Source organism: Palaemon carinicauda, chromosome 3 (assembly GCF_036898095.1).
Source record: "Palaemon carinicauda isolate YSFRI2023 chromosome 3, ASM3689809v2, whole genome shotgun sequence".
Taxonomy (NCBI): domain Eukaryota; kingdom Metazoa; phylum Arthropoda; class Malacostraca; order Decapoda; family Palaemonidae; genus Palaemon; species Palaemon carinicauda.
This window is the reverse complement of record NC_090727.1, coordinates 33127917-33152609: the sequence shown is the minus strand read 5'-3', so window position 1 is coordinate 33152609 and position 24693 is coordinate 33127917. Positions and strand designations below refer to the sequence as shown.

The 24693-nt window shown below is 45.0% G+C and overlaps 1 long non-coding RNA gene across 1 annotated transcript; it reads left to right on the top strand.

Annotated features, from left to right (window-relative positions):
* Positions 1–1657: 1657 nt before the first annotated feature.
* LOC137637043 (uncharacterized) lies at positions 1658–23334 on the top strand. Its single transcript, XR_011043360.1, has 2 exons — positions 1658–1813; positions 23008–23334. It is a non-coding gene; the product is annotated as an uncharacterized lncRNA (long non-coding RNA).
* The last annotated feature ends 1359 nt before the right edge of the window (positions 23335–24693 follow it).

Below are 24693 nucleotides of genomic sequence, written 5' to 3'. Positions count from 1 at the left end.
CTACATGTCCAAGGATGGCTTATTTTACAGGTACTATGTTAAGTGTATTAGATCCTTGAAAAAAAAGCAGAATAGGCATGACCTCTTTTAGGTAGGCCTAAACCATCTAATTAGGCTCAAGTATGTATCTCAACTCCCAGATTATAGAGGGCCAAGTTGGTAACTTTGGATTTTAGAGTCGAGTTGAGCACATATGTTATATTGTGCTAATCAGGAAAGGGAGACGTCCATGAATTAAGCCATAATCTCTACATTAAAGCTCATTACTCATTATGTAATATTGGAAAAAAAGTCTACAATATACAGTATGTGATTACACAGAGAACAATAGGGATGTCTTAGGTACCAGATCCTGACCTAGCTACTTTGAACTCCTCTCTCCCCTAGAGAGATCTAAGAAAATGCAAATTGAATATAGTTAGGTGAGTGCAGCCTGACATGAACTTCTGTAATCTAGCTTACAGCATTATATATTGCAACCAAAATCATGGCTCAGCCATAGGCCACCCATATTAAAGCATTACTACACAATGCTGCCCATTATATAAAGCAAAATTGCTTCTGCCTCATATGTTTAAACCAGATTTACTTACTTTCTCTACTTTACCACATATCTAAATTACAGGTTTTAATTGCATGGGGGAGCTTCCTGTTTTTTTGGAATGACGAATTCATTAACTGTTTTTTAATCAATTAACTAATTTCGTTTTTTCGTGAACTATCATACTAATATGTGTTTATTTCCTCAGCACAAGAAGTTCGAACGTTTGCAGTTCATACGTGTGTCTTGGAGATCTTTAGAGATGCCACACCACCCCCATCACCACGTCCTCAAACTCCCATAACACCTGTTCACCACCCACAGGCACCTGACGTAGCACTACATGATGCACACCCTGATGCCTCTCCTGATAATTTCTTTCAAGCTCCCCCAAGTGCCCTTCCGGATCGTCCAAAGAGGCTGCGCAAGAAACCTGCCTACTTGACTGACTATGATTGTAATACGTATTGATTCGTTTTTGCAGACCAATACTTTTCTACCCTTTATTTTTCTTAATGATATTATATTTTTCATTCAGCTATGCTCCATAGCCACATAGCTAATATGCTTTTATAAAGTAGTTTTCATATATTGCTCTAACATGTTCAGTTTTGTTTTTGAGTTTTCTTATTAGTACCCAAAAAAACTTGGGAGGAGGTAGAGGATTGTCTATTCATATCTGTTGTACATGTTATAATTATTATATGATCCTATTTCATTTATGTGCATTATAGGATCCTATTTCATTTATGTGTATTGTGTCGTCTATACATTATGTGCATTATAGGATCCTATTTCATTTATGTGTATTGCGTCATCTAGGCTATACATTGGCGCTCATTTGGGAGAATGTAAGCAAACGGTGTTTCGGTTTGGCAGCTCATTTACTCGCTGCGTATATGGTACAGTATTATTGTCTATAGACTTTACCTAAACTTTATTATCTATTATATGCTAGCAGCAAATGGTTCATTAGCCAGCTGTGTATACTGTGAATTTACTAACTGACTCATATATGCTATTAGGTGTCAGTGTAATTTCATATTGAATTTATTTTGACTGCCGATGCAAATGCCATTTTATTTCTCATCGTGCTATCTTTCTTTGCAGATATTATCATTGTCATGTGATGCCTTCCAAGTGATAATAAACATTTCATGAACAAAAAGTGAATCTTATTTAATTTCCTGCTTCAAGCCTCCAATGAGAGGGGATTCTAAGTGCTCCTACCATCCAGAGAGGACATTCAACCTTCGACCTCAATAACATAAGGTAAGGAATACTGTATATAATGCCCAATTATGATGATTTAATAGTGACTCACATGGATTTCATGTGCAGTACATCCAAGTACATTTGCTAGAAGAGAGGAGCAGTGAGAATGTTAATTTGTGGGCAAAGCGAGTCACAGTGGAGCAGAGACCATTTGAGGATGATATAAATTATAGATAATCATGATACAACAGTAACTCGCAAAAATGGCGTGCACAGCCATCCATGTACTTCTTGCCAGAACAGAAGAGCAGTGAGATAATGTTTATTTGTGAGCTGAGAATACCATGGCCATGCTAAAACCATTTGAAGGACATGATGTAAATCATATGTAATTCTGATAATTTAGTTTCGCGCCGCTTATACAAATCATATGTATTTTCAACTGGTTATCTTGTGCTTATTATGCATTTCTGGTCATTATTATTCCTGCAAATCACAGTTTTTTTGGGATTTCACTAAATACCACTACTTCCCACTGGGGTGGGGATAAGAAAAATCATGAACAGGAGCTTTGCCCTAATTTTCACGTTCAGATGAATGGATGGTTTTATGAATAGCACTTACCTGGCAATGATATATACATAGCTAATAATCTCTATTTCGGCAGAATTTTTCTAAACGTGGGCGGTTGGGTGGTAACACCCGTTAAAGGGTGGTAGAAGGAATCATTCCCGTTTTCTGTTCTTCAGTTCATCTCTGCCGGCCGGATCGACAACACGTTGGTCTGTCATTAAGAGTTTTTCTTCGCTTTCCCTGCTCGGTGTACCAGTCTGCTTTTTTGGTGAAGTACTCTGATTTGGGGTTTTGGCGATCGTGTTTTTTGTTTTCTCTTAGCTTTTTTGCTGTTTTCATTATGAGTGAAAAAAGTCATTACCGTGTCCGTGCGAATGAGGAATGTAAGGTGAGACTACCGAAAATGGCGGTAGACCCTTCACACCGTGTGTTCGAGTTGTAGGGGTTTTGTTTGTGCCCTTAATAGTAGGTGTGGGGAATGTAAAGTTTTGGATGAGAAAGATTGGTTGATTATGATGCGCTATGTGCATAAACTAGAGCTCGATAGAGTTAGGAGAGCTTCTAGGTCTAAGTCTAAGTCTGTTAGTGGTAAGGAAGACGAACTTAGTGTAGATTTATCTATTGAACCTATAATTGATTCCTCTTTGGAAGTTGATCCTTCCCTTGAGTTAGTAACTCCTGCACCTCCTACAGGTTCCGTATCTACGGATGACCCTCGGTACGCTAGCCTGGCTGCCGAGTTGAAGGCCATTTAAAGAACAACTGGAGGCCTTTAAAGGTAAGGAAAGTGAAAGTGCTTGTGTTAGTGCAGTGGAGGTGGCGACTGACCAAACCTGTCATTACCGTAGGCCTAGACCTCTACCAAGCTCCCAGGACCAAGGGAGAAGGTACGTCGATGACCGAAAGGGGGTGAGAGGTACGTACCCTCGGTCAGCCGTCGCCTCAGACAGTCCTGTTGTCGATTCCCAGGCTGCTCTTGACCGTCACGGGAAAGACGTGTCGGATGTGTTGTTTTCTTCTCCGAATTCGTCCAGACGTAAATGGAAGTTTGAAGCTTCAAGACCTACTAAGAGGAGATGGAACCGCGACGAACGGTCTCGTTCTTTCTCTCCCGGTTCTAGCAGTTATGAACTTTGTCCGTCGGAGGATGACTTCGACTCCGTGCCTGTGAAAAGGGCGAAGCCGAAGCCTATTGCCGAAGATCCTCCCCCTTCTATGAGTGTTATTCGTCAGCCCTCCCCTTCGGGGACGCAAGACCCAGCTGATGTTGCTAAATCCTTTATGTCTGTCATGCAGGAACAACTTTTTACATTAGTGCAAGCATTTAGCCGCCCTCACGCCCAGTCTGACAGACGTAAAGACGACTCGTCTATCAAGAAGTCTGTTTCTAAGAGAGAACGGAGTTCTTCTTTAAAGAAAACTTCTCCCTCTCTACGCCAGGATGAGGAATGTGTGCTTTCGCTAGGCGATACTTCTTCTCGATACCAGGACGATACGGTTTCTCGTTCTCGATACCGAGACGATACTTTATCGAACAATGCTGCTTCTCGTTCTCGATGCCAAGACGATACCGCCTCCCGTTCACGATACCAGCACGATACCTCCTCTCGTTCGCTTCGCCACGACGATACCTCCTCTCGTTCTCTACGCCAGGACGATACCTCCTCTCGTTCACGACGCCACGACGATACCGACCCTAGTTCTCGACGCCTTGACTATACCGCCTCTTGTTCACGACGCCACGACGATACCGCCTCTCGTTCTCGACGCCAGGACGATACCGCCTCTCGCTCTCGACATCAGAACGACTCTGCCTCTCCTTCTCGGTGCCAGGGCGATACCAGCCTGCCTCTTCGGGACGATACTGCCTCTCGTTCCAAGGATTCTTCTAGCGCTGGACTCCAGGATGCAACCCGTCTTTTGCAGGACGATGCCTTTGATTTGCCCTTGTCGGGTTTTAAGGATCCTTCTTCTCATTCGAAGGATATTGCAGATGTGGATCAGGACCCCGAGGATGTTTCTGATGACGATAATAATCCTGCCGACGCTGCGGGAGATTACAAAGTTCTCTCTCGCTCCCTTCCTGAACTTTTTGGAGAGGAATTCCAACCTGCTGCCCCTCAATCTCCTCAGTCCCAATTTAACAGAAAGAAGGCCAAGACACAGTCGGCCTTCATCAAGATGAAACTGTCTATTTCCGCAAAGAAGGCTCTTACGAAGATTGATGACTGGATGAAGGAGCGGAGACAAGCAGTTAAGACTTCCTTCTCGTTTCCACCAGCTCGTCTTGCTTCAAAAGCGGGCATGTGGTATGCAACTGGGTAACCTTTGGGTCTGGGAGTGCCTTCCTCCTCCAAGGGTGACTTCTCTGGATTAGTGGACTCTGCTAGAAGGCATGCTCTCAACTCAGCCAAGGTCATGTGGTCGATGTCGGAGCTGGATCATCTCGTCAAAGGTTTTTTTAGAGCCTTTGAGGTTTTTAGTTTTCTAGACTGGTCGCTTGGGACTCTGGCAAGGAAAACTGACCAGATGGAAGGATCTAGGGACCTTACCAGTATTATGTCCTGTATGGACAAGGCCCTCAGAGATGGCGCGAATGAGTTGGCTGCGCTGTTCTCAGCTGGGATCCTAAAGAAGAGAGCTCTGCTTTGCTCTTTTGCTTCTAGGTCTGTTACCACTGCACAAAAGTCTGAGCTTCTTTACGCCCCCCTCTCTCAACATCTTTTTCCCGAGTCCCTGGTTAATGACATTACACTTTCTCTGGCCCACAAAGCCACCCAAGACCTTTTATCTCGTTCTGCTCGTAAGCCCTTGGCAGCCCCTCCTTCTTCGAAACGGGAGGAAAGGAGATTCCAGCAGCCCTTTCGGGGCAGGACTACTTCAAGACCAGATTTTAGAGGGAGAAGGCAAGAATCAGGACCAAGATCTACTAGGGGTTCTTTCAGACCTTGCTCCAGAAAATGAAGTTCGTCTCCTCCAGACAGTAGGCGCAAGACTGTCAGGTTTTTGGCAGTCTTGGAAGAGGAGAGGGGCGGACACCTGGTCCCTCTCAGTCATCAAGGAAGGATACAAGATCCCCTTTCTGAAAAAAACTCCTCTCGCAGATTCTCCGCTGGCCTTAGTAGCCCGGTACTCAGATCCGGGGAAACAGAAAGCCCTAATAGACCTTGTCGACCAAATGCTAGACAAGAGAGCAATAGAACCGGTTCGGGATCTATCCTCCCCAGGCTTTTACAATCGCCTGTTTCTGGTCCCCAAGAACTCGGGCGGATGGAGACCCGTCCTGGATGTCAGCTCTCTCAACGTCTTTGTGGAGAAGACAAAGTTCTCCATGGAGACGACTCAGTCGGTGCTGGCGTCAGTACGTCCAGGGGACTGGATGGTGTCCCTCGACTTGCAGGACGCGTATTTCCATGTCCCCATCCATCCGACTTCAAGGAAGTACCTGAGATTTGTAATGCAGGGCAAGTGCTTCCAATTCAGAGCTCTTTGCTTCGGTCTCAGCACGGCTCCTCAAGTCTTCACCAGGATAATGGCGAATGTGTCAGGTTGGCTGCATCAGGAGGGGATTAGGATATCCTTCTATCTGGACGATTGGCTGATTCGTTCACGATCGAGGGAGAAATGTCTGGAGGATTTACGGAAGACTTTTATGATGGCTCAAGATCTAGGCCTGGTCATCAACAGGGCGAAGTCTCAGATCAGACCGAATCAGACTATTCTCTATTTGGGGATAGTTCTGAATTCAGTTCTTTTTCGGGCTTCTCCCTCTCAGGAAAGACAGACCAAGTGTCTCCTAAAAGTCAGAACTTTCCTGGACAAGAAGAGGTGCACATCGAAGGAGTGGATGAGTTTGCTGGGGACTCCATCCTCCCTCGAACAGTTTGTCTCTCTGGGGAGACTCCACCTAAGGCCTCTTCGGCACTTTCTTTCGAAGACGTGGAACAGAAAGATGCAGGAAGACACTTTTTTCCTTCCCCATTCCAACAGAAGTCAAGAATCTTCTGAAGTGGTGGCTAGACCCAACCTTGTTAGGGGAAGGGATCTCCTTACACAAGAAGAACCCAGACCTAGTGTTGTTTTCAGACACATCAGAGTCAGGCTGGGGGGCAACACTAGGAAGCAAGGAGGTCTCATGCTATTGGGAAGGAATTCAGCTGGGATGGCACATCAACTACAAGGAGCTGATGGCCATTTTTCTGGGGCTAAAGGCCTTCAAGGAATTGGTGTCTGGGAAGATTGTGGAGGTCAACTCAGACAACACCACAGCTCTTGCTTACATCAGGAAGCAAGGAGAGACTCACTCTCTGTCTCTGTTCGAGACAGCAAGAGAGCTACTTCTTTGGGCGAAGGAGAACAGGATAAACCTGCTGACGAGGTTTGTTCAGGGACATAAGAATGTGAGGGCGGACATGCTCAGCAGGAAAGGGCAGGTCCTTCCCACAGAATGGACCCTCAACCAACAGGTCTGTCAGAGTCTCTGGAGGCTGTGGGGGAGACTCCTCATCGATCTTTTCGCCTCCAACTTATCCAAGAGGATCCCCATCTATTGCTCCCTAGTTCCGGACAAGGAGGCAATAGCAGTAGACGCCTTTTTGATGGATTGGACGGGGATGGACACTTATGCTTTTCCCCCGTTCAATATCATCAATCTGGTAGTCATGAAATTCGCTCTCCTCGATTCGGGACGGATGATCCTGATAGCTCCGTTCTGGCCGATGAGGGAATGGTTCACGGAGGTGATGGACTTGTTGATGGACTTTCCAAGAAGCCTCCCTGCAAGTCCAAATCTGCTCAGACAACCCCACTTCGAGAGATATCATCAAAACCCCCTCGCTCTCAATCTGACTGCCTTCAGACTATCGAGAAGCTCGTTAGATCGAGAGGCTTTTCAGCGCAAGCTGCGAAAGCTATCGCCAGAGCGATGAGGATTGGACGGGGATGGACACTTATGCTTTTCCCCCGTTCAAGATCATCAATCTGGTAGTCATGAAATTCGCTCTCCTCGATTCGGGACGGATGATCCTGATAGCTCCGTTCTGGCCGATGAGGGAATGGTTCACGAAGGTGATGGACTTGTTGATGGACTTTCCAAGAAGCCTCCCTGCAAGTCCAAATCTGCTCAGACAACCCCACTTCGAGAGATATCATCAAAAACCCCTCGCTCTCAATCTGACTGCCTTCAGACTATCAAGAAGCTCGTTAGATCGAGAGGCTTTTCAGCGCAAGCTGCGCAAGCTGCGAAAGCTATCGCCAGAGCGATGAGGGTCTCTTCGCAGAAGGTCTACCAGTCCAAGTGGGAGACTTTTAGAGCTTGGTGTAGGAAGCACAAGATTTCCTCATCCACTACCTCTGTGAGCCAGATTGCGGATTTCCTGTTGTACCTCAGGCAGGACGCTAGCTGTGTCCACTATCAAGGGGTACAAAAGTATGCTCTCTTCTGTCTGTCGGCATAGAGGCTTGGACTTGTCTCGAGATAAGGACTTACATGACCTCTTGAAGTCTTTTGAGACGACCAAGCAGACCCAGTTAAAGCCCCCTTCTTGGAACCTTGATGTGGTTCTTAAATTTCTGTGCACCAAGAGATTTGAGCCCAACTCACAGGCTCCCCTTAGGGAGGTTACCAAGAAAACCCTCTTCCTTTTGGCCTTAGCAACAGCTAAAAGAGTCAGTGAAGTCCATGCAATTGAAAAACAGGTAGGCTTCAATCTGAATAGGGCAGTTTGTGCCTTAAGATTAGACTTTCTCGCTAAGAACGAGAACCCTTCTACCCCTGGCCAAGGACCTTTGAGGTTCCTAACTTGACCAACCTAGTGGGTCAAGAGCAAGAGAGGCTTCTCTGTCCATTACGAGCCCTCAAGACCTACTTGTCTCGCACGAAAAATGTGAGAGGCTCTTCTAGCTCCCTGTGGTGTTCTGTGAAAGATCCTCAGAAGCCCCTTTCCAAGAACGCTTTGTCCTTTTTCCTGAGGGAAGTGATAAGAGAAGCGCATCTCTTGTGTGAGGAGGAACACTTCGAACTTTTAAAAGTGCAAGCTCACGAAGTGAGAGCCATTGCGACCTCGCTTGCTTACCGCAAGAACATGTCGCTCCGTCAAATTATGGATGCGAAATTCTGGAGAAGCAACTCTGTGTTCGCCTCTCATTACCTCAGAGAGGTGAGAGTGGATTATGAGAAATGTTATACCTTGGGCCCATACGTAGCTACGGCTTCTGTATTAGGCAAAGGAGTTACTACCTCCCATCAACCTTAGTTTTGTATACTTGTGCGTAGGTTGGTGTTTTTTATTGGTTGTCTGAGGACTTCGACTTGTGTACAGTCGCCTCAGTCTAGTTAGATGATTTTTATCTACTTTGCAAATGTTAGGTGGTTGGTTTGGTAAGGTTGCAGTTTTTATTTTGGGCAATAGGTAGCCCTGAAGTCTAGTCAGATAGTTGGTCTCACCCCGTTGACAGACTCGATTGAGTGTTTTCAGCACTGCAGGTCACATCCTGGCTGACACTCCTAAGGAAAAGCGACTCAAGAGGCAGGAACCTTTGAAGTCAGCTACCTTAGCAGGTAAGGAATCAAGGTTTTTATTTATCCTACAGCTTTTTTGGTTGTTTCCCCAACGATGTTTACTGTCTATCACCCTCCTCCAAGTGTGTTAATCAGCTATGTATATATAACTGGCAGGTAAGTTCTATTCATAAAAATGAAGTTTTTATGATAAAACAAAGTTTTATGAATACTTACCTGGCAGTTATATATACATTCGAAGGCCCACCCACCTCCCCTCAGGAGACAGGTCGGGCATAGATGAACTGAAGAACAGAAAATGGGAATGATTCCTCCTACCACCCTTTAACGGGTGTTACCACCCAACCACCACAAGGCGGTTGCCACGTTTAGAAAAATTCTGCCGAAATAGAGATTATTAGCTATGTATATATAACTGCCAGGTAAGTATTCATAAAACTTTGTTTTATCATAAAAACTCCATTTTTACAATGCTGGAGCTTCTCTCTGGGTTGGGGCTCTTAGACTAGATGTTTTAGTTATCAAGGGCGGTTTAGTCCTGACCAGTGGGGCCAAGTTTTTTGAGTAGTACTCAGCCCCAAAGTGTACATGATGTTTATAGACAGGATCAGCCCAAAGAGCAAGCCTGTAAAGGAAGTCCCCGGCAAGGCCAAGAACCCAGTCAACTAACAGTTTATATTTCTACTCTGCCTGTCTATATATTTTTGGCATGAGGGTAAAGGATAGGCAAGCTGTTTATGTATTTTTTTTATTAATGAAGGGATCAAAGATAGGTGTTGTTGATATTGGCCAAAAAAATCGGTCCAACTGGAGCCAAAAGCAATCAGCAGTTGAGGACTGAGCCCTGTACCCATTGGTACCTGCAGGAGGAGGTAAAAGTTTATAGAAGTGAGATCCAGTAAGTAGTAGAGACTGGGTGAGGAGTAGGAGAAGTTAGACAATGATGGGAGACAAAAGTCCCAGGTGGAGCTTTAAGGGGTAGACAGAGGTTAGGAGATCAAGCTTTAGCCAAGGGAGAGGGGCTCAAAGAGAAAAGGATTTAGATGAGATGAGGAGGAGGAGGAGAAGTTGGGCCTTCCAAAAAGACGGTAAGGTGCATGGACGAGGGAGAAGCAGTTGTGCAGTGAACCTCTGTACCTTCCAGTACCTGCAAGCAAAGGTAAAAGTTTATATCAGTGAGAGTGAGTGGGAGGGATTGGGTGAGAAGTAGGAGTGGGAGGAGTTGATAGTGGTAGGAAACAAAAGTCCCAGGTGAAGCTTAAGGGTGAAGTAGAGGATAGGGATTTGATCTTTAGCCAAGTGGGAGATGGCTAAAGAGAAAGAGTACGTGAATTGAGGAGGACAAAACATGGCCTATCCGAAAGGGCTTGGGCAGGTGGGTTAGTTAGGTAGGTGGGTCATTGTGTTGTTAGTGGATAGCTTACTAAAAGGATGGAATGTGCTATGCTTTCTTTGCAACATGTAGAGCGTGACTGTGTAAGGAGAAAAAAAGTGGTGTGGGGGAAGGATGGGTAATTAAGGCGACAGTGGTCTCATGAGCACCAGCACTTACGGTAGACGGGGAATATTGTGAGTGGATTTCAGGTAAAGATGGGTGGAGATCCCCGTCAAGCAGGTGTAGATTGTTCGTATGCAGGGTAAGGATAGGAGGAAGGGTGCTGTTTGAGAGGATGGGAGATAGTCTTACCTTGGTGGCTGTTTAGGGTGACCAGTCTGTTATGGAGAGAGTAGACGTGAGCTATGTGCCTGATGGTGGAAATTATAAAGATACTTTCATTTGTGGTGGTCCTCTTTATGCTGCAATAGTTCCCGGATGTTGTTTTACAAGAGCCATTTTTTTCCCATCCGCTTCAGTTTCAGCATGGAATTCAATATAGGTCAAAATTTAGTTTGTCATTTATTTTGCTCATTGATTGTGTTTAGAACACACACAGTTCAATATATAGCTATTTGTTGCTCACGTGAAAGTAAAAAAATATCTCCCAATACATAGCTATTGTTGCTCATGTGAAGGAAAAAACATTCCCCAGTACATAGCTATAGTTGCTCATGTGAAAGTAAAAAATTTCCCCCAGTACATAGCTATTGGTGCTCATGTGAAAGTAAAAACATTCCCCAGTATATAGCTATTGTTGCTCATGTGAAAGTAAAAAATTTCCCCCAGTACATAGCTATTGGTGCTCATGTGAAAGTAAAAAATTTCCCCCAGTACATAGCTATTGGTGCTCATGTGAAAGTACAAACATTCCCCAGTATATAGCTGTTGTTGCTCATGTGAAAGTAAAAAATGTCCCCCAGTACATAGCTACTGGTGCTCATGTGAAAGTAAAAACATTCCTCAGTCTATAGCTATTGTTGCTCACGTGAAAGTAAAAAATATCCCCCAGTACATAGCTATTGGTGCTCATGTGAAAGTAAAAACAGTATATATCTTTAGTTGCTCATGTGAAAGTGAAAAATGTTCCCCAGTACATAGCTATTGGTGCTCATGTGAAAGTAAAAAAAATTCCCCAGTACATAGCTTTTGTTGCTCATGTGAAAGTAAAAAATTTCCCTAGTATATAGCTTTTGTTGCTCATGGGAAAGTAAGAAATATCCCCCAGTACATAGCTATTAGTCGCCCATGTGAAAGTAAAAAATATCCCTGAAATAATGACGCATGATTGACATGCTCAACTCATCCATGTACGACTTACAAGAATCGAGAGCAGTGAGATAGTTTATTTGCGAGGGAAGTTATCCACAGCGGAGCAAAGGTGTTGTTTTACAAGAGCCAATTTCATCTCCCCCCCCCCCCTTCCGCTTGTTTTGTATCGGGAGTAGTGGTGTACTCCCACGGAGGCGACGGTTAGGTCCCCACGCGTTGGATCCCTACGAGCTAGGTCTCCGATCGCTGAAAGTCCAAGTTAAAGAGAAATTTTAGATTTTGAAGAGAGAAAACTAGTAAGTTGCAGTCTCCCAGACCTGTTAACAATCGAGTACACTTTAGCAATAAGAAGAAAAATCTGTAGTTTGTTGCATAGGTTATTTTCAAGAACATACATTTTGCATTTGGTATTTCAACCCCCTCTAAAAATTTGAGTTTGGTTTTGATATAACAACTGTAATAGCTCCTCTGGGTAATTCATTAATTACTATAGGTATAGACCCAGACAACATCAGACTTCATTAAATGCTTCATATTACTGATAGGATCATATAAATAAGATAAACTTCCAATACATAAAAATAATTATGATGATATTCTTATTAATTCTTTGGATTATAGGATAGCTGGTTCTACCTAACTCATTGTTTTCATTAAATTATTAAATAAAGTATATAACCTAAAGCTTAGATTCATACAAAGGGAACACTAAAATCTAGAAGCTTGCAATTATGATAGCCATGCCGACTCTTGCTAAAGATTTGGCGATATAAACACACTGTAATAGTAAAAAAAAGATGAACTTGTTAATTGATGCAAAATATAATTTTTGGGCTCAAGCCATGACGTCCTGATGGAAGGTTCCTTTGGTAGCTTCCTTGGGTATATTTAACTACAGGGATATTCCCAGAGAATTAAACCACAGGTTATCACAGAATTCTAACTTCTGGTGCGAGTACCCTAAAGGTTTCCCTCTAGGATATCGTATATCAACAGGGGACGTATGTATTAACATGCCCCATAGCTATCTGCACCCCATATAGAGTTAACACTTCGATGTGGAAAGGTGGAGAATAACTGGGGAGCCGTTCCACAGTTACACTCGTCCGTGGCTGCTTTTGGTACTCGAAACGTAAACAAACAGGCGCCATTGCTAAATGACGTCACGTCCGTCCTCATCCTTCTGCCTGTAGCGCCTTGCTTTAGTCGGATTTCCCTTTGTGCGATTTTCATCGACTTACATCACCGTTATGTCTTTACCTTCAGCCTCACCTTCTTCTGGAAAGTTGAGGACCAGGTCCCAGTATTGTTTAAATAAGCTCTAGCCGTAAAGTAACTTCTACTTTTCGTAAAATATTGTGTTTTGTGGCAGAGCTGTGCCGTTCCCAGACGCGCCATTTTATGGCGTCGCTGTTCTTTGCATGCCTTATTTAGCTTATTTAGCTTTATCCAGCCTCTTAACTAATTGATATTGTTAGTTATTTAGTCTTCATAGCTAGGAATTACGTATATCGGGGTTTTAACACTCATCTACTCGGTCGTCGTTCGACCCCATACTAGATCGCTAGCTTAGCCCCTAAGCTAGATAGCCTAGCACTTGTGTTCATGCATGATATATACCAGTGATCCTAGGTTAAGTTCTGAAGATTGTGGCATTATTTAACATACTGTTAACTGTGATGTAAGTGTTTTCGCCTTCGAGGACCATATAGGGGATCGGTTTGATTGCGTTTCTTTCTAATCTAACCTAAATGTAGGAACCCCTATATGCTCCCTAATCCCCTGCCTGCGGGAATTCCCTCTGTGTGGCCATGCTTCTCCTTCTATATAGGGGAATCTTGTCTACAATCAGAGTATTTATCGCTTCTCAGTCTACCCTAAGGGAATGATCCCCCCTTAGGGTTGCGACCGAGAAATAAGGAACGGCTCTGCCCTTCCACAGTTGCATCTGGCTGGGTTACTCATCCCTTCCTGCAACTTGCGATGTGTCTTTCAGCCTACCTAGCCTAGGATTAACTCTCCTTATCTAGGTTAGGCTTTGGGGGGGGGGGCTAGTTCTGTACTTTTATAGTTTGAGACGGTACTCCTGTACCAATCTCATTCTGGTTACCTAACCTAGGCCAGGGAGCGTTCTCCCTATCCTTGGTGGCCGTTCTTGTACAGAGCCTCCACTATGAAATATCCCTTTTCTCCTCCCTCCCCACCTATCCCTTTGGTGTAGGCTTCCCTATACACATCTGTCCTTAGTCCTACAACTCCTCCCTTGGGTCGAGTGGTAGGGCTAACTTGTTCTCCTGCTGAGCTGGCCGCTCTGGTACATATACCCTTCATAGCGTTCTATGGGGGTATTCGCCGGCAGCGGTCCGGCCAGCGGGGGTTTCCCACTCTTGAGTGCACTCTAACCCTCCCTTGGGTTACCCCAGGCACCCGGCCGACTGCCGGCCCCCTGCCGCCGAATGCTAAGAGTATCTACTCCTTTCATGAGTGCATTCTCTCCGGAGGGATGCCGGAGGGGTATGTGGTCTTACCCCTCCAATCCCTCCTTACCTTTCTCTCCTTCTATCCTGGTGCCGGTCCCTTGCCGCCTCTACTGCCGGCGATACCGCCTTACCTCTGGTGACACACTTTCATAAGATTCCCCCCCTCCTCTAAGTCGTCAACCTTCCGTGTGCCGGAGGCTTCCGCCTTCCGTCGGCATACAGCCGATGTCCCACCCCTCCCTTTACCTAGTAACAGCTGGCCGACCTTCGGAGCCGGCATAGGTATACAACCATATACATAATTATCTTATGAACTGATCCAAGCTCACCAGGCCGTCAGCCTTCGGCTGCCGGATCCTCCGTCTCCTGCCGGAGCCGCCGTCTCCTGCCGGCGACCCGCCGCTGTGCCGGCGGTCGCCACGATGGTATTATATTCAGATACTCAATATGTGTGTCTTGATGCCTTCCACCCTGCTGGACTGGCCTCCGGCGTTCCGTCGGTCTGCCGGCACCCTCCAGAGACGTCAAGGGACATGCACCCCTTCTCATACCTGCCGACAACATGTCGACAGTCATCACACTGCAGCCAGATGGCTTAGCCACTTCTATATATAGGTATTGTCTTACCATCTAAATCTGTGGCTGTGCTGTCTGATTGCACATTACAATATTCCAGCATACTCTGTGTGTCTTAGTACAGCCGATTGCCGGAACCTATATCTAATACGGGGTCTCCTATTCCCCTTCTACCCCAGGGAACTGAGTGGTCTCAGCCCCTGATACACCTCGCAGGCAATATCCACATGGATTTCCGTTTTGTGACCTTCGGCCACAAAAGAAATTGCCTAATGATAAGGTTACGGTAACCGACTGGGCGGGATTCACAAGTATGTGTCTATCTACTTCCTTTCCCGCTCTCTACTCTCAGGCATTATAATACTTATGAATTAAAAATTTAGATTAATTAATCTTAATTTTAGAGTAATGTAAGTCATTCTTATGCCTTCCATGTACTCATGACCTCTTTCTTTTACAGGAGGAGTATATGAAGTGCGAAATCAACTTTTGTGGAGTGAAGCGCCCGGACTTCTACGGGCACAATGCGTGCCGTGCCGGACCCATGCCCCCTGCGCCGCCAAGAAAGGCGACCTGAAATACTGGGACCTGCAGCACTGTACAGTCTGCAAGAGTCGTCTGGTCAAAGCGTTCGACGATCCTCCTTCAGCGGAGGCAAGGGACAACACTCGAGAGAAGCTACGCAAGTGGGTGCGGGGCTTCCAGAAGAACGCCACCGGACCGTATCTCGCCACCGAAGATTTGAGGGCCTTGCTGTTTCCAAAGGCATCTAAAGATTCCGTGGTCCCCAGTGATCAGATCCCCACCGTCCAGATAGTGGTGGAACCTGATATCGTCATGGCCCAGTCCATGCATGAGTGCCGCTTAGATTCCGACAACATGGAACGTATGTCGGAAGGGAAGGAGAGGAACCTCATGGGCGAGGAGCTCGACTATGAGGAAGATCAGGTGGAATACCCTGATTCGGAGCATTAGATCGCTTCCACTCCTACTCCCACACCGACTCCTGCACCGGCCGAGGAACCTGTTCCTTCAACTTCTGCCACCCCGGACCCTCTTCCATCAGGCACTCAGGAGGTCTTCAAGATGCTTGAAGCCCTCATGGAAAGAAAACTTCGCGAGACCCACGAGCTATTCAGGTCTAACCTAGGAAGTTTTAAACAACCGAAACGGATTTCGGTTAAGGACCTCCCTGCTTGCTCGGATACTAACCCATGGGGGTATGCCGAGCACCACTGGCAAGATCTTCATCAGTGAGAAGGTCGGCTCGATCGTGTTGGAAGAAGTGGAATTCTTCCCGAATTTCGAGGCTTATCCGGACTGTTACGTCCAGCTCAGGTCCGAACCAGCCTCAAAGGAAGAGACCGAACCGAAGGAAGTAATCGTGTTCGATCTCGCGAAGGCTCAGGCTATGCTAGCCAATGCGGTGAAGAGTAGGGGTTTCACCAACTCCAAGATGCCGGCGCTTAGTAAGAAGCACCCAACCTTCGTTGCGCCGAACGATGCGACCTTCTCCTTTATAGAAAATGCCTTCACTGCGGTCTTGAAAGCAGTGGAAGAAGGGAAACCTTGCCCTGTACTGGAGGAGTGCAGACCCTTCTCCCTTACTGTTCCCCCTGATGATAGACACTGGAAAGACGTCCAGTCAACATTCACAGTGGGGAAGTTAGAGCCTGACGTAGCCGGTCGTCAGTTCAATGAGGACCTCCCAAAGCTAAATGATCACCTCCTTCGTAGGGAACAGGATACGAAGGAGAGGCTTGTCGCATTGCTGTCCCTCCAGGTACAGCTCGAAGTTATGGCCGGAGACACTAGAATCCCGGACTTTACATGGTCCTAGCCAAAACGCATTTGGCAACGGTGATGAAAGACCTGTACAGCTTCACCAGGGCTCGCAGAGCCTGTCGTGAATTCGTGTTTGCCAGCGCGACGGTGAAACACGAACCCCGGAGGCTGATTTCCTCCAATATCTGGGGTAAATACCTCTTTCCCTCTTCCTTGGTGAAAGAGATTGCTGACAAGGCTGCCACGGAGAACAGGAACCTTCTCCATAAGTGGGGCATGTCAAAGAAAAGGAAATCCTCTCAGGACGATGGCCCTCAACCTAAGAGGAAATCCCTGAAACAGAAACCCCAGCAATGTCAACAGAGACGGCAGTTTCCGGGTTCCGCTACTCCCCAAGTGGCAGCTCAGCCACAGCAGACCTTTCAGCTGGTCACCCAGCCGGTGGTATCGCAGTCACCGGTCTTCACCCCTGCATTTGAGCAACATGCTACTACCTTTCGTCCCAGAGGTAGGGGCTCAAGCAGAGGTTCCGGCAGAGATTCGTCTCGCCGCCCCTCCAGAGGCAGAGGAGGAAGGGGAGCCAGCGGCCGAGGTGGCAAACCCTCGGGACACCAGAAGCAATGAAGTGCTTCCGGTGGGAGGAAGACTCCGCCAATTCCAGGATCGTTGGACCTTCGATCCCTGGGCACACAGCATCGTCAAGAAGGGACTAGGCTGAAGCTGGACGCAACCACCCCCAGCCTTCCAGCAATTCTTCCAACAGTCAACCCGCCTCCTGGAAAAATACGTCCTAGAACTCTTGAACAAGAAGGTGATCAGGAGGGTAAAGTCAACCAGGTTCCAAGGGAGACTATTTTGCGTTCCCAAGAAGGACTCCGACAAACTCAGAGTCATTCTAGACTTATCCCACCTCAACAAGTTCATTGCGAACAACAAGTTCAAGATGCTGACTCTCCAACAAATAAGGACCCTTCTGCCTTAAGGGGCCTACACGGTCTCCATAGACCTGGCGGATGCCTACTGGCACGTTCCAATGAATCATCACGCTTCCACCAACCTAGGATTTCGACTCCAAAGGAAAAGTTACACCTTCAGGGCCATGCCCTTCGGGCTCAACGTGGCTCCACGGATCTTCACCAACCTGGCAGACGCCATCGTCCAACAGCTCCGCCTTCGCGGCGTCCAAGTGATGGCTTACCTAGACGACTGGCTGGTCTGGGCGACATCGCCCGAAGATTGTGTAAGATCCTGCAACAAAGTCACCCAGTTCCTAGAATATCTGGGATTCAAGATAAACGCCGAGAAATCTCCCCTCTCTCCAGCTCAGAAGTTCCAATGGTTGGGAATCCATTGGGATCTTCAGTCACACCGCCTTTCCATCCCGCAGAAGATAAGGAAGGAAATAGCAGGGTCTGTCAGAAAACTGCTGAAATCCAAACGGATCTCAAGACGACAACAGGAACAAGTTCTAGGCTCTCTACAGTTCGCCTCTGTGACAAACCTAGTGCTTCGCGCACAGCTAAAGGATGCCGCGGGAGTCTGGAGACGTTCTGCATCCATCGCTCGAAGAGACGTCAAGAGACGGCTCCCAAACAGACTTCGCTTACTATTAAAGCCGTGGTCGGAAGCAAAGGTCCTGAAAAGGTCCATTCCTCTTCAACACCCGCCTCCATCGCTCAACATCCACACGGACGCTTCACTGGAGGGTTGGGGAGGTCACTCCCACCAACGACAGGTTCAAGGAACATGGTCTCCCCTATTCAAGACGTTTCACATCAACATCTTGGAGGCCATGGCGGTTCTTCTCACCCTAAAGAAACTCTCTCCGCCTCCCTCGATCCACATCCGTCTGACTCTGGACAACTCGGTGGTAGTCAGATGTCTCAATCGTCAGGGCTCGAGATCGCCCCAGATAAATCAGGTACTTCTTCCAATCTTCCGTCTGGCAGAAAAGAAGAAATGGCACCTGTCTGCAGTTCACCTACAAGGATTCCGCAACGTGACGGCGGACGCTCTATCACGGACAAGCCCAATAGAGTCGGAATGGTCTCTAGACGCAAGATCATTCTCCTTCATCTCTCGCCAAGTCCCGGAACTTCAGATCGATCTCTTCGCAACGAGCGACAACAATCAACTTCCTCGATATGTGGCCCTGTACGAGGACCCCAAGGCAGAAGCAGTGGATTCCATGTCACTGGATTGGAACAGATGGTCCAGGATATACCTGTTCCCTCCCCCCAACCTTCTGCTGAAAGTCCTCTCCAAACTGAGAACCTTCAAAGGGACAGCGGCTCTAGTGGTTCCCAAGTGGCCCCGGAGCAATTGGTACCCCCTGGTCCTGGATTTGCAGCCCACGCTGATCTCCCTCCCGGGCCCAGTTCTTTCTCAGCAAGTACAGAAGTCGACTGTCTTCGCTTCATCACTGAAAGTCAGGGACCTTCATCTCATGATTTTCTCTCCCTGGCCGCAAAGAAAAGGTTTGGGATCTCGAAGAAAAGTCTAGACTTCCTCGAGGAATACAAGACCGAAAACACACGACGGCAATACGAATCTTCCTGGAGAAAGTGGGTCTCGTTCGTCAAAGCAAAAAATCCTACGGAAATCACCATTGATTTTTGCATGTCCTTCTTCATTCACCTTCATGTACAAGGCTTAGCAGCCAACACGATTTCCACCTGCAAATCGGCTTTGACTAGACCACTACTGTACGCTTTCCAGATTGATCTGTCCAGCGATATCTTCAATAAACTCCCAAAGGCATGCGCTAGACTACGCCCAGCACCCCCACCAAAACCTATCTCCTGGTCCCTGGACAAGGTGCTCCATTTTGCCTCTAACCTGGACAACGATTCGTGCCCTCTCAAGGACCTGACTCAAAAAGTTATCTTCCTCTTTGCTCTCGCCTCGGGAGCCCGAGTCAGCGAAATAGTGGCATTATCAAGAGACGAGAGTCATATCCTGTTCGCAGATACAGGAAAACTTACCCTCTTCCCTGATCCGGCGTTTCTCGCAAAAAATGAATTACCCTCCAAGAGATGGGGCCCCTGGAGAATCTGCCCCCTGAAGGAAGATGTCTATCTATGCCCAGTGGAGAGTCTTAAGGTCTATCTTCGAAGAACTTCAGACTTCGGTGGAGGTCAACTCTTCAAAGGAGAAACATCGGGTAGCGACCTGTCACTGAAACAACTAAGAGCGAAAATCACCTACTTGATTCGCAGAGCGGATCCTGACAGTACACCCGCAGGTCATGATCCTAGAAAAGTCGCGTCTTCTCTGAATTTCTTCCAGAGTATGGATTTCGAAAGCCTCAAGAGCTTCACAGGGTGGAAATCGTCGCGCGTTTTCTTCAAGCACTACGCGAAGCAAGTGCATGAAGTTAAACATTTCGTGGTAGCCGCAGGTAGTGTTATGAAACCTGCCGTTTAACTCTGCATAGAACAGCGAGTTACTTGGGACTTTAACTCTACGGGTGCCTGTGTTGACCCTCTTGTGATACATAGTGATTTCATGGAGACTTAGTGTTTCTAATAGACTGTTCTTATCAAGGTGAAATGTCATAGACTTCACATGAGTGCCACATGCCCTAGGGCATGATGTGTTTTTCTTTGAAAAAGACTGACGTTCCTCTGGAACTTGTGTTTCTAAAAGTGAAATTTCTTTCAGATTCAAGATTGAAGTCTTTTATTTTCTATGTACATCATTCTTATTATTGTAAATTAACTTTACACCTTTTATTGCAATTATTATCACTATAACCTGCAATCTATGAAATAAAATGTGCGTCTCTCTCTGCTCCTATTACCATTATGAAATACATGATTGTCATAGTTTCATTTACCCCTTTCCTTTGGAATGAGAAGAATAATATAAATTATCTGTATTATATACTCACTCATGCTGTGTAATATTCCTACTTGAATACTTTCCTTCGTCCTGCCTTCGAGACCAGATTGATCTCTCTTCCATGGTGTATAGTGATTAATTATCACCGGTCTACACTTGAGAATATTCCTACCCGAATATTAACCTTCTGTCTTGTCTCCGAGTCCTGCACGAACTCTCCGCAGGGTGAGTAGCCCTTCAATGACCACTTCGGATTTTGGTATGATCCGCCGGGACTTCTCTGCCAGGGGGGCAGGAAGCTGGATCCCCACGGAACCTCTACCGAGGACACATTACATACCTCTGTTCGGAGCCCTTGGCACTTACTTTGAAAAAGGGGAAATCTTCCACGATACATTAATTCTCTGGTACACTTCCATCAGGACGTCATGGCTTGAGCCCAAAAAACGGATTTTGAGCGAAGCGAAAAATCTATTTTTGGGTGAGATAGCCATGACGTCCTGATGGACCCTCCCGTCTATTCTAGTCCAGCCTTTCAGGCCCCGCCCTGTCCTGCTGTATCATGGAGATTAGCAAAGAGCTGGCCTCAGGATGAGGACGGACGTGACGTCATTTAGCAATGGCACCTGTTTGTTTACGTTTCGAGTACCAAAAGCAGCCACGGACGAGTGTAACTGTGGAACGGCTCCCCAGTTATTCTCCACCTTTCCATATCGAAGTGTTAACTCTATATGGGGTGCAGATAGCTATGTGGCGTGTTAATACATGCGTCCCCTGTTGATATACGATATCCTAGAGGGAAACCTTTAGGGTACTCGCACCAGAAGTTAGAATTCTGTGATAACCTGTGGTTTAATTCTCTGGGAATATCCCTGTAGTTAAATATACCCAAGAAAGCTACTGAAGGAACCTTCCATCAGGACGTCATGGCTATCTCACCCAAAATTAGATTTTTCGCTTCGCTCAAAATCCGTTTTGTAACTCGATTAGGCAATGATATGTTGGTCAGGGGGCAAAGGCAGGATTATATAACTACCTCCGCCAACGAAGTTGGAATGCGGTTATGTTTTAGCTTGTTTGTGTGTGCGTGTGTTTGAAAACAGCTTTCTGACCACAATTTTATTCGTAGAGTAATGCAACTTGCATGGATTAACTGTTATGTAAAAAGATGGAACTATAAAATTTTTCGAAAGTTAAGGTCAAAGGTCAAGGTCACGGTCAGGTAAAGTGTCAAAGTGATGAAATTTGCAGGGATTAACTGTTATGTAAATAGTTGGAAATTATTAAATTTTTCGAAGGTCAAGGTCACGGTCAAGCAAATTGCAATTCACGTAAGCAGCCAGTAAGTTAAAAACAATAACATCGAATAAGCTCGTCATTGAACTAGTCGAGACATGGTTAGTGAGTCAAAGAGTATGTGATAAGGTTTTCCATAGTGTAGCGCAGAATAATTAAGATGGCGAGGGGAGAATAAGCTGGTTCCTTGATCGAATGTTAACCTGTAAATAAACTTTGAAAATAAATTAGTCATGGTAGGACAGCTGGAGTTAGTTTATGGAGGATCCATACACTATGTAATTTAGTATGCCATTTCATTTATGAGAACTGTACATTTCCTTGATAAATTTAGCACTTTGCATGTCGTTTTATTATTATTATTATTATTATTACTATTATTACTTGCTAAGTTACAACCCTAGTTGGAAAACCAAGATGCTATAAGACCAGGGGCCCCAACAGGGAAAATAGCCCAGTGAGGAAAGGGAACAAGGAAAAATAAAATATTTCAAGAAAATATTATAATTATTATTATTATTATGACTTGCTAAGCTACAACCCTAGTTGGAAAAGCAAGATGCTATAAGCCCAGGGCTCCAACAGGGAAAATAGCCCAGTGAGGAAAGGAAACAAGGAAAAATAAAGTATTTTAAGAACAGTAACAACGTCAAAATGAATATTTCCTATACAAACTATAAAACTAAACAAAAGAAAAAGAGAAATTAGATAGAATAGTGTGCCCGAGTGTACCCTCAAGCAGGAGAACTCTAACCCCAGACAGTGGAAGACCATGGTACAGAGGCTATGACACTGGTTTTAGGAGAGGAAGAACAACACAGTAGTTAATTTTCACAGCACATTACTCTTGTACGCTCAAATATTCTCTTTCTGAAACTGTTACCGTGTCAGTAAACTCAATTTTTGCCTAGAATTTTTACACCTATTTTATATAATTGTTTTTATGAGTATTGTGTGTTTTTGACCAGGTATCCTCTGTGGTGTAAGGTAGAATGTTCTATTTAGGGATTTGTGGTTTATTGAATATCTCTTGAAGAAAATTGAAGGATTAGGAGAATGGAATACCAAAGGTCAGTCATTCGATTATTGTAGTGAAGTATTTCCTTGTTAGGAATTATAAAGTAATACTTTTCCACTTTACAACATATACTTTTGGTTGTTATTTGCTATTGTAAATTTAATGGATATGCCTACTTTATCATATTTTATATTTATCATCATCATCATCTCCTACGCCAATTGACGTAAAGGGCCTCTGTTAGATTTCGCCAGTCGTCTCTATCTAGAGCTTTTAAATCAATACTTCTCCATTCATGATCTCTGACTTTACGCTGCATAGTCACCAGCCATGTAGGCCTGGGTCTTCCAACTCCTCTACATTACATAAGAATATTTTATACTCTTTATAGTTTATCATCCAAAATATTTTACTAAAAGTCTAATTTTGATATTAAAGTGCACCATAAATTATTTGACGATTTAAATAAGACAGATATATCTGTAAAATTAACCTATTTCATTTATTTTTCAGACTAGAACTATCAAAACAAAAGGAAATTATAGCCTGCTCAAAACAGAAAATGAAACTGCCGTATGGGAGACATTCCTAATGACATCAAGATGAAGATCTGCAGAATATATTCTGGGATTTACTACAGAAAAAAAAAATCCAGAAAGTTTCCAAAAAAGACAAAATTTTAATTTCAAAAAGTTTACGAGAAAGACAATTGAACAGGAATACCGAATCGTCTCATCTGAAGTGGCCACACTATCTTCAAACCTTTCTGGAATATTGAAAACCCTCATGAGAAATATTATAATACTTCAAATATCTTGAAATGTTCAATTGAAAAGTTATTGAGATTTTATGGGGTTGTGTATGACAATGGTCCCTCCATTTATCTCCTTGGATTCAATAACAATCACTAACAGAAAAAGAAATTCAAGTTACTGTACAGCAAATAAGTAGTTTACAATAACGATATTACCAGATTACTTAAAATTCATCAAAGAGTTTATTTCTGGAAGCCGTGAATTTGATTATCAAAGCCATTAACTTTTACTTAGTTTAGTTAGCAAGTATTTTATTGGCTCCTGATTTTTAAACACAAGACTTACCCGGTAGTTATATATATAGCTTACGTCCCTGACGTCAACGGCAGAAAATTCGAAACTCGCGCCAACCGCCAATGGGGAGTGAATTCAGTCTGATGTTTAAGTCGTCTGTGTAAACATTAAATAAGTATGGTGAGAGGATGCCTCCTTGCCTGAGACCGTTAGATGAGCCGAATTGCTGGGATAGGACGTTACCCCATTTGACACAGAACTGTTGTGTTGTGAACCAACAATATAATATACCGATGAGATATAGAGGAGTTCCCCTTTTGCGTAGTTTCAAAAAGAGCTTCAGATAGTTTACTCTGTCAAATGCCTTCCGCACGTCTACAAAACATAAGTAGACAGGGGAGGCTGAGGATATATAGAAATTCAGTAACTCCTTTAAAATATATATACAGGTGTCAGTCGAGTGGTTAGTCTTAAAACCAAATTGATTGTCTGCGGTGTGGAGAAATGGTGCAAGGCGACGGAACAGAAGAGATTCAAGTATTTTCGATGAAATTGTTGTAATGGCGATGGGGCGGTAGTTTCCTGGGTCACTGGCATCCTTCAGTTTGTTTTTTATGAGAGGTATTAAGTGGACAAGTAGCAGGGTTTCGGGGAGATATTGGTGTAATATACAGGCATTAAATAGTGCAGAAAATAGGATATAAATCATAGGGTGGCAGAATTTGAAAGCCTCGGCAGGAAGGCCATCGCAGCCGGGTGCCTTGTTACTAGGTAATTTCTTGATAGCCTCGCACACGTCACTCGGGGAGATACGATCACTATATTGAAAATCCATATTGACATTGATGAGAGTATCCACTTCATTCAGGTATCTTGGTCATTTATACAATTTAGGAAGGTACCAAAGTGATCCCCCCACATTCTTGCGATGGATTCTTCGCCAACTGCATCCCCTATTCTTTGGGATAATTTGTTTGACTTTGGGTTTAGTGAATTAATATCTTTCCAAAGATAGGGGAAGTCATGGTTGGTCAATTTTCTGGACAGTGCATCGGCTCGTAGCTGATTTTCGGTGCTACGACATTGACGGAGAGCAAGTTTAAACTGGGGTCTCGCTTTTCTCATCTGAAGAGCGAGGGGACCTTCTCTC